This window comes from Pteropus medius, unplaced genomic scaffold (genome assembly GCF_902729225.1).
Source record: "Pteropus medius unplaced genomic scaffold, Ma_sr-lr_union100, whole genome shotgun sequence".
In the NCBI taxonomy this organism is placed as follows: Eukaryota; Metazoa; Chordata; class Mammalia; order Chiroptera; family Pteropodidae; genus Pteropus; species Pteropus medius.
In genome coordinates, this window is record NW_024340698.1 from 2,521,785 (window position 1) to 2,531,877 (window position 10,093).

The 10,093-nt window shown below is 36.1% G+C and overlaps 1 protein-coding gene and 1 non-coding gene across 5 annotated transcripts in view; one reads left to right on the forward strand and one right to left on the reverse strand.

The window, feature by feature from the left end:
- The window catches only part of ATP11C (ATPase phospholipid transporting 11C (ATP11C blood group)), a 158,658-nt gene that overhangs the window by 21,056 nt on the left and 127,509 nt on the right, over window positions 1-10,093 (forward strand). The window lies entirely within an intron of this gene.
- LOC120613258 (U6atac minor spliceosomal RNA) lies at window positions 9,175-9,304 on the reverse strand. Its single transcript, XR_005655641.1, has one exon. It is a non-coding gene; the product is annotated as a U6atac minor spliceosomal RNA (small nuclear RNA).

Sequence of the window (10,093 nt, forward strand, 5' to 3'; positions counted from 1 at the left end):
ATATAACTTATCTCTGTTGGTGTTGACCTTAATCACCTGTCTTTACTAGTGTTTACCAGATTTCTGCACTGTAAAGTTAATTTTTTCCTCCTTTCCATACTGTACTCTTTGGAAACAAGTCACTAAGTACAGCTGAAGATATTGTTCTTAAAATGTAAGATTCCATGTTTTCTTACTGAGCAGGACCTTCTTCTCATTTTTTGGTATCTCCTTTTTAAGTTTTACTTCAATTAGGAGATAAGTATATGCATTTGACATGTTTCAAATGTTTATTTAAATTGTGAAGTTTATTCGGCTGAAGGGATTTAAAATTAAAATGAATATTTTCGTGAATATTTGTTCTGGAGCAGTTAAGGGAACCTAATATATTTTTGCAAATACTCCTGTCTCCAGCTATTGCCCATATGTACTCTTATTTTTCAGTCTCCAAACCTCTGTTTGTTTGCCTGTAGCTGCTCTTAGAATGTAATTGCCTGCTAGCTAAAAACCTCTTTGAAAACATTTGAATATATAGAGTGGCCCAGAATTTTTTTGCTTGGCAAGAACTCACTTGCTAAAATGGTTTTTAATATGTTTGTACCTCTCTGCTGTGCTTCTTTTGCCAGAATAGATGCAGCCGTTAAGATTTGCTTGTCTTCTTAACTCCTTTCTTAATATCTCATGATACTGTGACTGAGCTATTGATCTGAAGGGATAATGACAACTCTGAATGTGTTTTTTGCAGGTTTTGATATTTTAAGAACTGAGAGCTTTGAAAAAGAACATTGCTTTACTTCACATAAACTTGGGGCTTCTTCAATCTAAATAATATACAGCATATGTCACAAAGAAGGTTCATTCCTAGAAATCACCAGATTCAAAAGAAGCAAAGAATGAGGGAGAAAGAATTATTAGCAAGTGACAGTATTTGCTCAAAGACTGCTGACCAGGGTCAGCGCCATGGACACATTGTCCCCAGCAGCCCCACTCACTCTTTACCTACCCCATCCTTAATTCATGTCCTTGGCACCTAACAAAACTTAAAGCACTTCTTAGGAAGATTGTTCCCAAAGGAAAGGCACACAGAAAGTAAACAGATAACTATTTGATTCCAGGTGACTATTGTTAAATAATTTAAATCACATTCTTCAAATGTTATTGCAACTTAGTTATTTATGATTTGCCAGTTATTAGACTTTCTCACCTTCTCTTTTCACTTATTTATATTCAGAAATAACAGTGAAAAATATTTCCCTAAATGAGACCCTTTCTATTCTCCCAGCTTTCATATAAGTACAAAGGATTATATAGATATTATGGATCAAGCAACCTCTTATTTACATTCCTGCAAGTGATAGTCACAGTAACAGATGAAGATCTGAAAGTACTAGCAAAAGAAGTCATCAGCACATTTTGTGTTGAGATTTGTTAGGGAGTTTCGATATCAAGGAATGAGTATGTCACACAACAGATGAGCCTCTAGGATGAATTTTATTAATTTTCCACAGCAGCAAAATCTTATAATCAGATGGTGATGATTGAGGCTTTCTCTTGCTTTGGAGTTGGATGTGATCCAAATTGTATAACCTCTAGTGGATTTCCATTCTGTTATGTATCGAAGAACATATGTGCAGATGGAAAGAGATTTTTCTATTGGGCTGTGTGTGAACTCCATGGAAAGGGTTAAAAATTAGGAGTGAATGCATTTAATTGAATTTGCTTCCTACCTAATGATGGGCATATCTCCCAGATTTGCTGACGCTGCAAACATGGAAGGAGCAGAGGCATCTGGATTTCATTGCTGGCTTTGCCACTAGTTTGTTGTTTTATGCAACTTTGCTCAATGGTTCTCAGGTTTTTATCTGTACAGTGGGAGTAGATAGGCCAAAGCATTGTTTAAACCCCTCAAGACCTTCTGAGTCTGTGGTTCAAAATGGGAAATAAGAGTAGCAATATGGGCTGTCTTCCCAGTTACATGTTATGATCATATGCTACATTAGGAAAAAATGTGATAGGAATCTAATCGTCCCATAACATGTTTTATATATAGTTGGGGGCATGGGTCTTGACCAAGGAAGAAATGTCAAATTATTATGTTTTCTAGATATGGCTACAAATATAAAAATGAACAAAATATAAATGAATAGGTTTCTGGGTAATACCTAAGGGCCATAGAGCTTTTTAAAATATGTATTCTGGATTTGAGAAATGGGTAGTGGATGGAGAAAAGTGAGGAGAGATGTCTATACACTGAATTGCATATTCTTCTTTCCTGATCCTTCCACTTGACAGACTCTCTTTTTTTCTTTCATTGATATTCTTTGAACAACTCTTTTCTGTTTATGGTCTTGCCTCATGCTGTCTGATGTTGGGAGGGCTGTGAGGGCCTTCTGGCTTTTATGTCTTCACAGTAATCCAGTGGACAGAGTTGGGGCAGATCAGCCCTGAATGAGGCTTTGGGCCCCAACCTATCCTGCGTTGGGGAGAATTTCAGGAACCTCAGGCTGCTAGCTCAGCAGATCAGCATGTGTGCTATTCTCATTTTGACTTTTGTGTGCTTACTTAGGTTTTTGTGAGGCTGCTTTTGCTTACTTCCTTGTGATTAAGAACGGTCTTGTATTTCTGTGCCAGAAACTGGGCCCTGTCCTGTTTTTCACCTGTGAAGTCCTTGAACAGTGGTTGGTGCCCTGGTTTCTCCAAGCTTAGGAATATGCTTTCTTTTAGCCAGGAACTTAAGCTCTGCCTAGATGCCTGCTTGTGATTGGGACTTTGCAGCTCATTGTTGTTCACTAATTGCTTTTTACCAGATTTCCTTGCTATTGTATTCTGTCTGCTTTCTCCATGCTGAGTATCGTGTTGCTCACTGCTCACCTGCTTGGACCTCTGCCTATTGCTACCCACTCTCCTTTTCCAGTTATACGCTCTTGCCTACTTGGAATTCCTCCAAGACCTTGCTTCTAGGCCTACCTTCATACACCTGACATTCTCTTCCTCCGATATGGAGGGGTCTGTGTAGACTACAGGGCCTGATCTACTGAACTGCCTGCCTTCAGAAGCTTAATTATGATGGTTAGTGGTTTCCTTTCTCTGGGGCCATTATTAAAAAAATGTACTATTAGCTTCTGGCTGACTTAGTTCATTATTTCCTGATCTTATAAACTGACCTGTTGACATTTTTATTGGACCATTTTTGTCTTTCTTTAGAACAAATCTTACACCCCATTTTCAGCCACTTGTTACTTTCTCAAGGGAGTGGCCAAGAATCATAAAATCTTCACATTGGAAGATTTCCAAAGGTATCCACTTCAGCTTTCCATGTGATGGGTGGCTTACCAACTCCCAAAATAACACATCAGTCATATTTTCCAACAGTTCTCAATTGGTTTCTTGGGCCTAAACTATCAGTTAATTAATTTATTTGTTCAGTCAGTCAGCACGGTTACTGAACATCTGTTAGCTAGGACTGCAGTGTGTGTGTGTGTGTGTGTGTCGCGGTGTCTGTGTGTGTGTGTGTCGTGTCTGTGTGTGTGTGTGTGTGTCCATTACTGTCATTAGGGAGCTGCTACTCTGGTGGGGGAGGTGAATAGAGAAATAATCACAGTCACTAACTAGAGACATGCAGTGGGCAGAAAAATGGGTCATTTTTTCTGCATGACTCAAAGTTGCTTCTTGAAGGAGCTCCTCAATTAACACCACCTTTATGGTACTCCCATCAGCTTTTCAACTACCTGAAAAAGAGAGAGAGGAAACTCCTCATCTCCTTTCTGCCTCTGTCTATCCTTGACTTGCCCTTGGAATCATCTTTCTAAATGCAAATCTTAGTTTCTTACTTCCGTTAATAGGCTTTGCATTGTCTACTCCACAAACTGACAGCTAATTTTTAGGCACAACTTACAAAGCTCTCAACCTGAGTCATGCCTACCTCTCCAGTTTCATTATGTACCATTTTCCATCAGGCTGTCAGTACCCCAGAATTTTGTGCAATTTCTGGGCTATATCATGCTTACTCATACTTACATTGCATATGCTGTTCCTGCTACCTGGAATGACTGCCAGTCTTGTTTTCCTGGTGAACTCTGGGTGCTGATAACTTGATGGAAAATGGCATTCAAGGAGGAATAAATCACAATTGTAACTTTCCTCTTCCATTAAGGTGCCCTCCAGCCTGTTAGCTGTTATTGGACTTTAAACACCCCCACCCCTGCCCACCAGAAGATTGTAAGCTATCGTAGACCAAGCAGTTATCTCTGTGTTTTCAGCCTTAACACAGAGCCTGGCCCAGATTGAGCAGTTGATAAATATTTGTTGGAGCCCCTTTTGTGGCTGGGGTGTGACCTTAAAGCAGTGTTCAGCATTTGATATCGTTCCCTCACTGCCTGAATTCAGGACAGTTTTTGAATCTTCCCTTCACTATCCTCTGCACCACTGTAGATCGTTTCCTTGTTATATACAAGTGGTTTGGAAAACTCACTTGTATTCTGAAGTATTTGGGCATATTACATCCCTAGTTTATTGAAGTATTTGTCTTTATTGCCATTAAAATTGCTATTTCTGTGAAGGGATTTGGGGAAATTTATAAACAATTGAATGACCATTTCTTCCCAACTGCTCATTATTTTTTAAACTTCAGTAGTACATTTCTCATTCAAATCTAGCTTTTAATTCACAATGTCATCATGTCTTTTCTCTTATATTTCTTTAGGAGGACAGTCCTGAAGAATTTCAATGGAGTCAGCAAGATTTGGGTTTTAATTTTTGGCTGTGTAATTTGTTTGCTATGAAAATTTGGGTAATTTACTTAATTTTGAGAAACTTCAGTTATCTTTTCTGTAAACAGGTTGTAATCATACCTCAGAAAGTAAGGGATACATTAATCTTGTACAATGCTAGCCATAATGCTGAGAGATATGGACATTTGTCTTTGTCTCCAATGTGATTTAATCTTGTATTCACTCACATTTCAATTTGTTAATGACATCAAATGAGAAAGGTTTTTTTTTTCTTTTGTAAATTCTGTAATTAGTAATAAATTCCTTAAGAGGAAAAATGTCTAGCATCCAAAGATACTGAAGGAAGCACATTTGGTTTATTTCTTTTTCAATAAAACGTTACCATATGAATGTTGTCCAGTAGTAATTCCCTCAAAAAAGTTCTGGCAGCAAACTATCAGAAAATTTAATCACATTGGCTGAAGAGATTGGTTTTGTTAAAACTGTTGCCCACTTTTATCATAAATTATTTATATATAATATATATATAATATGTATATTATATATATAATATATATACGCACACATGCATACATCATATCAGACAAATATAGTTTAAAACTAGTCACTAACCAAAAAAGTAGTGTTTGAATATGTAATATATATTTGTAGGAGATATAAGTAGTGCTTTACTTTAAAATATAAATATTTAGAAATTGAAAAAAAATATTTGTTAGATGAATGAATGAGTGAGTGAAGAAATGAAGACAAGTCTTCTTAGTATGTTTTGTCAGTTTAGGTCTCCCTTGGGGCTCTGAGAATGCTACTTAAATGACTACTACCACTGTTTGGACTATAGCTCCCTACAAACCCAGGACCATGCATGCTGGTTTATCCACTACTGTAGTGGCCCCAAACCTTTTTGGCACCAGGGACTGGTGCTCCTATGAGAATCTAATGCCTAGTGATCTGAGGTGGAGCCGAGGCAGTGATGCTAGCGCTAGGGAGCGGCTGCAAATACAGATGAAGCTTCACTCACTTGTCTGCCGCTCACTTTCTGTTGTGTGGCCCAGTTCCTAACAGGCTGCAGACCGGTACCGGTCCACAGCCTGGGGTTTGGGGACCCCTGCTAGACACCTGCCTACAACCGTCACTGAATAGCTTTCCAAACAAGGAGAAAGGCCCTTGGGGGTGGGAGTGGGGATAGGACAACTCTTTAACTTCTCCTGCCCTGCAGTCTTTGCTGCCAAGATAAGCTTCTACTGTGTCTCTTCAAAATTAATCAAGAGAAAGAAATCACACAGAATGAATATGCTTCTTCTCTGCTCTTATAAATCAGAACACTTGTAAATTAATGAGAATTAGTACTTGAACAGGTTCCTGTCTCATTAGGCAGTCCTTTGAATGAGTCAGCTACAAACTCAAGCAATTGGTAATGACAGTTAGTGGCCATTTATCATTTTAGGTTAATCTGTTTCAAATAAATAGCAAATGTGGTATTTCGGTCTTAAGTTACATATTTATCACTTTCTTCCCACAGGCCTTTTTTACACAATTTTATCAGTGAGCCCTGAAAGACACGCAAAACTATCTTTATCTTCCTATTCTTTAATCATGAATCTTAAACTTATAGTTAAAACTCAGCACTTTTAGTTCAGATTAGTCGTAGATCTCTGCATAAAATAGTTGGCCTATTTTGAAGTGTTGTGCATTTTTTCAGATTTATTGAGGTATAATTTACATACAGTAAAATTTTCCTTTTTTTAGTATGTACAAGTCCGTGAATTTGACAAAATTATATATAGCTTGTAGCCACTACTGGAATCAAGATAATAGAATTTTCTGTCATGTAAAATGTTCTCACATGCTCCTTTGTAGTCAATCCCTTCCCTATACTACCAGCCCCTGGCAACCTACTGATCTGATATCTGTCTCTATAGTTTTGTCATTTTCAAAACTTCATATAAATGGGATCAAAACGTATAACCTTTTGAGTCTGGCGTATTTCACTTAGCGTAATGCTTTTTAGAGTCATGTATGTCATTGCATGCATTCAAAGTTTGCTGCCTTTTATTGCTGAGTAAAATTCCACTATATGAATGTACTACACTTTGTTTATCCATTCAACAGTTGATTATGAATAAAATTGCTCTAAACATTTATATTCAGATGTTTGTGTGGACATATATCTTTATTTCTCTTAGGTAAATACCAAGGAGCGGGATGGCTTGTTTTTTTATAAGTGTTTAACTTTATAAGAAATTATCAGACTTTTCAAAGTGACTCAGTTTTGATTCCTATCAGCAATATATAAGGCTCCAGTTGCTTCAGTATCTTTGCCAACATTGTTATTGTCTTTTAAAATTTTAGCCATTTTAGTAGTTGGTTAGTGGTAATCTCATTGTAATTTTATTCTGCATTTTTCCTAATGACTAATGATTTTGAGCAAGTGTCTGTTAATGGTTTTTAATTGGGCAAGTTTTTAAATAGACAGTTTTGTGTCTGTGTACACACACACACACACAGACACAATTTTGAGGGTTCTTTATGTATTCTGGTTATCAGCCTTTTGTCACATGTGTTTTACAAATATTTTTCCCAGTCTATGTCTTGTTTTCTTTTTTTAATGTTATTTTATTATTAGTTTCAAGTATACAGTATATTGTTTAGACATTTATATAGTTTATGAAATGATCCCCCTAATTGCTCTTTCTCTCCTCTGGCTCTTCACCTAGCCATTACATTAATGCTAACTGCATTCCTTATGTTGTACTCCGCAACCCCATAACCATCTGTCAACTACTAATTTGTACTTCCTCAACCCTTAACCCTTTTCTCTCAATCCCCCAACTCTCCTCCCCTCTGGCCGTCACCAGATCATCCTCTGATTTGTGAGTCTGTTTTCAGTTAGTTCTTTTTGTTCCTTAGATTCTGCATATAAGTGAAATCATATGGTATTTATCTTTCTCTGTCTGACTTATTTCACTCAGCATAATAACCTACCTCTAGGTCTATCCATGTAGTTGTGAATGGTAGGATTTCATTTTTTTAATGGCTGAGTAATATATTCCATTGTATATATGAACCCTAACTTTTTTATTCAATCGTCTGTTGATAGGCGTGTTTTCTTATTTATTTTTATTTTCTTATTGTCTTCCAAAGAGCAAAAGTTTTCAATTTTGATGAAATTCAATTTATCAATATTTTTTTCTTTTATGGTTCATGCTTCTTCTGTCCTATGTAAGAAATATTTCAGTCTTTGATCAAATTCAAGTTATGTATAAAGAGCACTGTTTGGGTTGAGGTTCATTTTTTAATATAGATATGTTCTATTGTTGAAGCACCATTTGTTGAAAGACTAATAGGCTGTCCTTTGTCTACTGAATTAACTTTGCCACTTTATCAAAGATCAATTGACCATATGTATGCATGGATCAATTTCTGTTCTGCTCTGTTCTGTTGACTATGTGTTTATCCTTTTGCCAGTATCACACTGTCTTGTATAGTATAGCTTTATACTAAGTCTTGAAATCAGTTGGTTTGAGCCCTCCAACTTTTTCTTTTCTTGATTTTTTTTAGTTATCCTAGATTATTTGTTTCCCCATATGACTTTTAGAACCACCTTGCAATTTTTTAAGAGAGAAACCTGCTCGGATTTTATTTGGGGTGGAATTGAATCTATAGATTAATATGGGAGAGAACTGCAGTATTGATGATGTTGAGTCCTTTGATTCATGAACACAGTTTATCTCTTTGATTACATTTTCTTTGGTTTTTCTCATCAGTGTTTTTCATAATTTTCAACATATAAATCTTGCAATACTTCGTTAGATTGATCCTTGAGTATCGCATATACGTTGATGTTATTATAAATGATGCCTATAAAATTTCAGCCCCCAGTTGCTCCGTGCTTGTATGTAAAACTATAATTGGTTTTTGTATAGTGACCTTCTATTTAACGACCTAGCTGAAGTCACTTATTAGGTCTAGTAGTTTTTTGTAGATGCTTTTTGGACTTTCTGCTTTTATAACTATGCCTTCAGTGAAGAAAAAAAAAAGTTTTATTGTTCCTCTCCAATTTTATCTTTTTTTCTTTCTCTTACTGCATTAGTTAGGACTTCCATCTGGTATGATGTTATATAGAAGTGGTAAGAGCAGATTCTTGCCTTATTCCTGATTATAGGGGAAAATCAATCTTTTATCATTAAGTATGAGTTAGCTGTGAGTTTTTTTTTAATAGATGTTCTTTATTAGGCTGAGAAAGTTTCTTTCTATTTCTAATTAGCTGAGTATTTTTAAAAATCATAAATGGCTATTGAATGAATGTCACACTCTTTGCATCTATATAAATATTCATATGGATTTTCTTCCTTAGGCTATTGATATTGTGAATGACATTGTTTGAGTTATGAATGTTGAACCAAGCTTGCATTTGTAGGCTAAATCCCATGTGACCATTATATATTATTCCCTTATATTTTATGGATAAAAATCATGGTTAGATGCCACAAAGTTGTTTACGATTACTTAACCATATATGTGTTTTGTAGGTTAGTAGAAAGGACCACTTCCATCCTTGTTAGAGTACTTTTACTTCATCTTCATTTGATCTTCAGGCTATCAAAAGAGAGCAAAGGGAAAGGCACAAATACAGCAAGTGTCTATGTACTAGGCAGTGTGTATGTTTATTTAATCAAAAATAATGGGTAATGGAGGTCCATCACGTAATTTGTACCACTGAAGTCTTGCAAGGTCACAACTTAAGTGCAGGTTTGTTTATCAAACCCCATGGTCAGCCCACTACATTGTATCGCCTTTCTGTGGAAATGAATGAGAGAATGTATCTGAGTGGGAGGGAGGAAGAACAACAGGGACAGGGACAGGGAGGATAGGGAAGAGATTGAGATTAGGAAAGGGAAAGCCACTTTACCACCCGCCTTTCATTGCCATCTAAGAATCTGGGCTTTTAGATAACTTGGTTTGTATCTCAGCTCTGCCATTTACTTGATTTGTGGCACATTTGTCTCACTGAGACTCATTTTTTAAAAATTTCAAATGTAGAATATTAACATAGGTTATGAAGAATACAGACATTTGTAAAGTGCCTTGTACATAGAATGTGTGCAATATAATAGTGTCCATTACTATCATAATTATTGGTTTCTTACTATTAAATGTACTTTATAACTGGAAATAATTAATTTGGATTTGGAAAATGCCAGATGTGATTTAGAATGATTTCTACAGTATGTTTAATTCTTTTGCCAAAATAGCCTAGACCAAGTTCCTTTTTAGAAAAATGAACTTAGTTTCCTCTACTTTTTACTAGTGTCCTTCGTGAGTCAAAACAATACCAATTTACTAAATCAATTTGCAAATTGGAAGATTTTAAAAGTTCTGCAGAA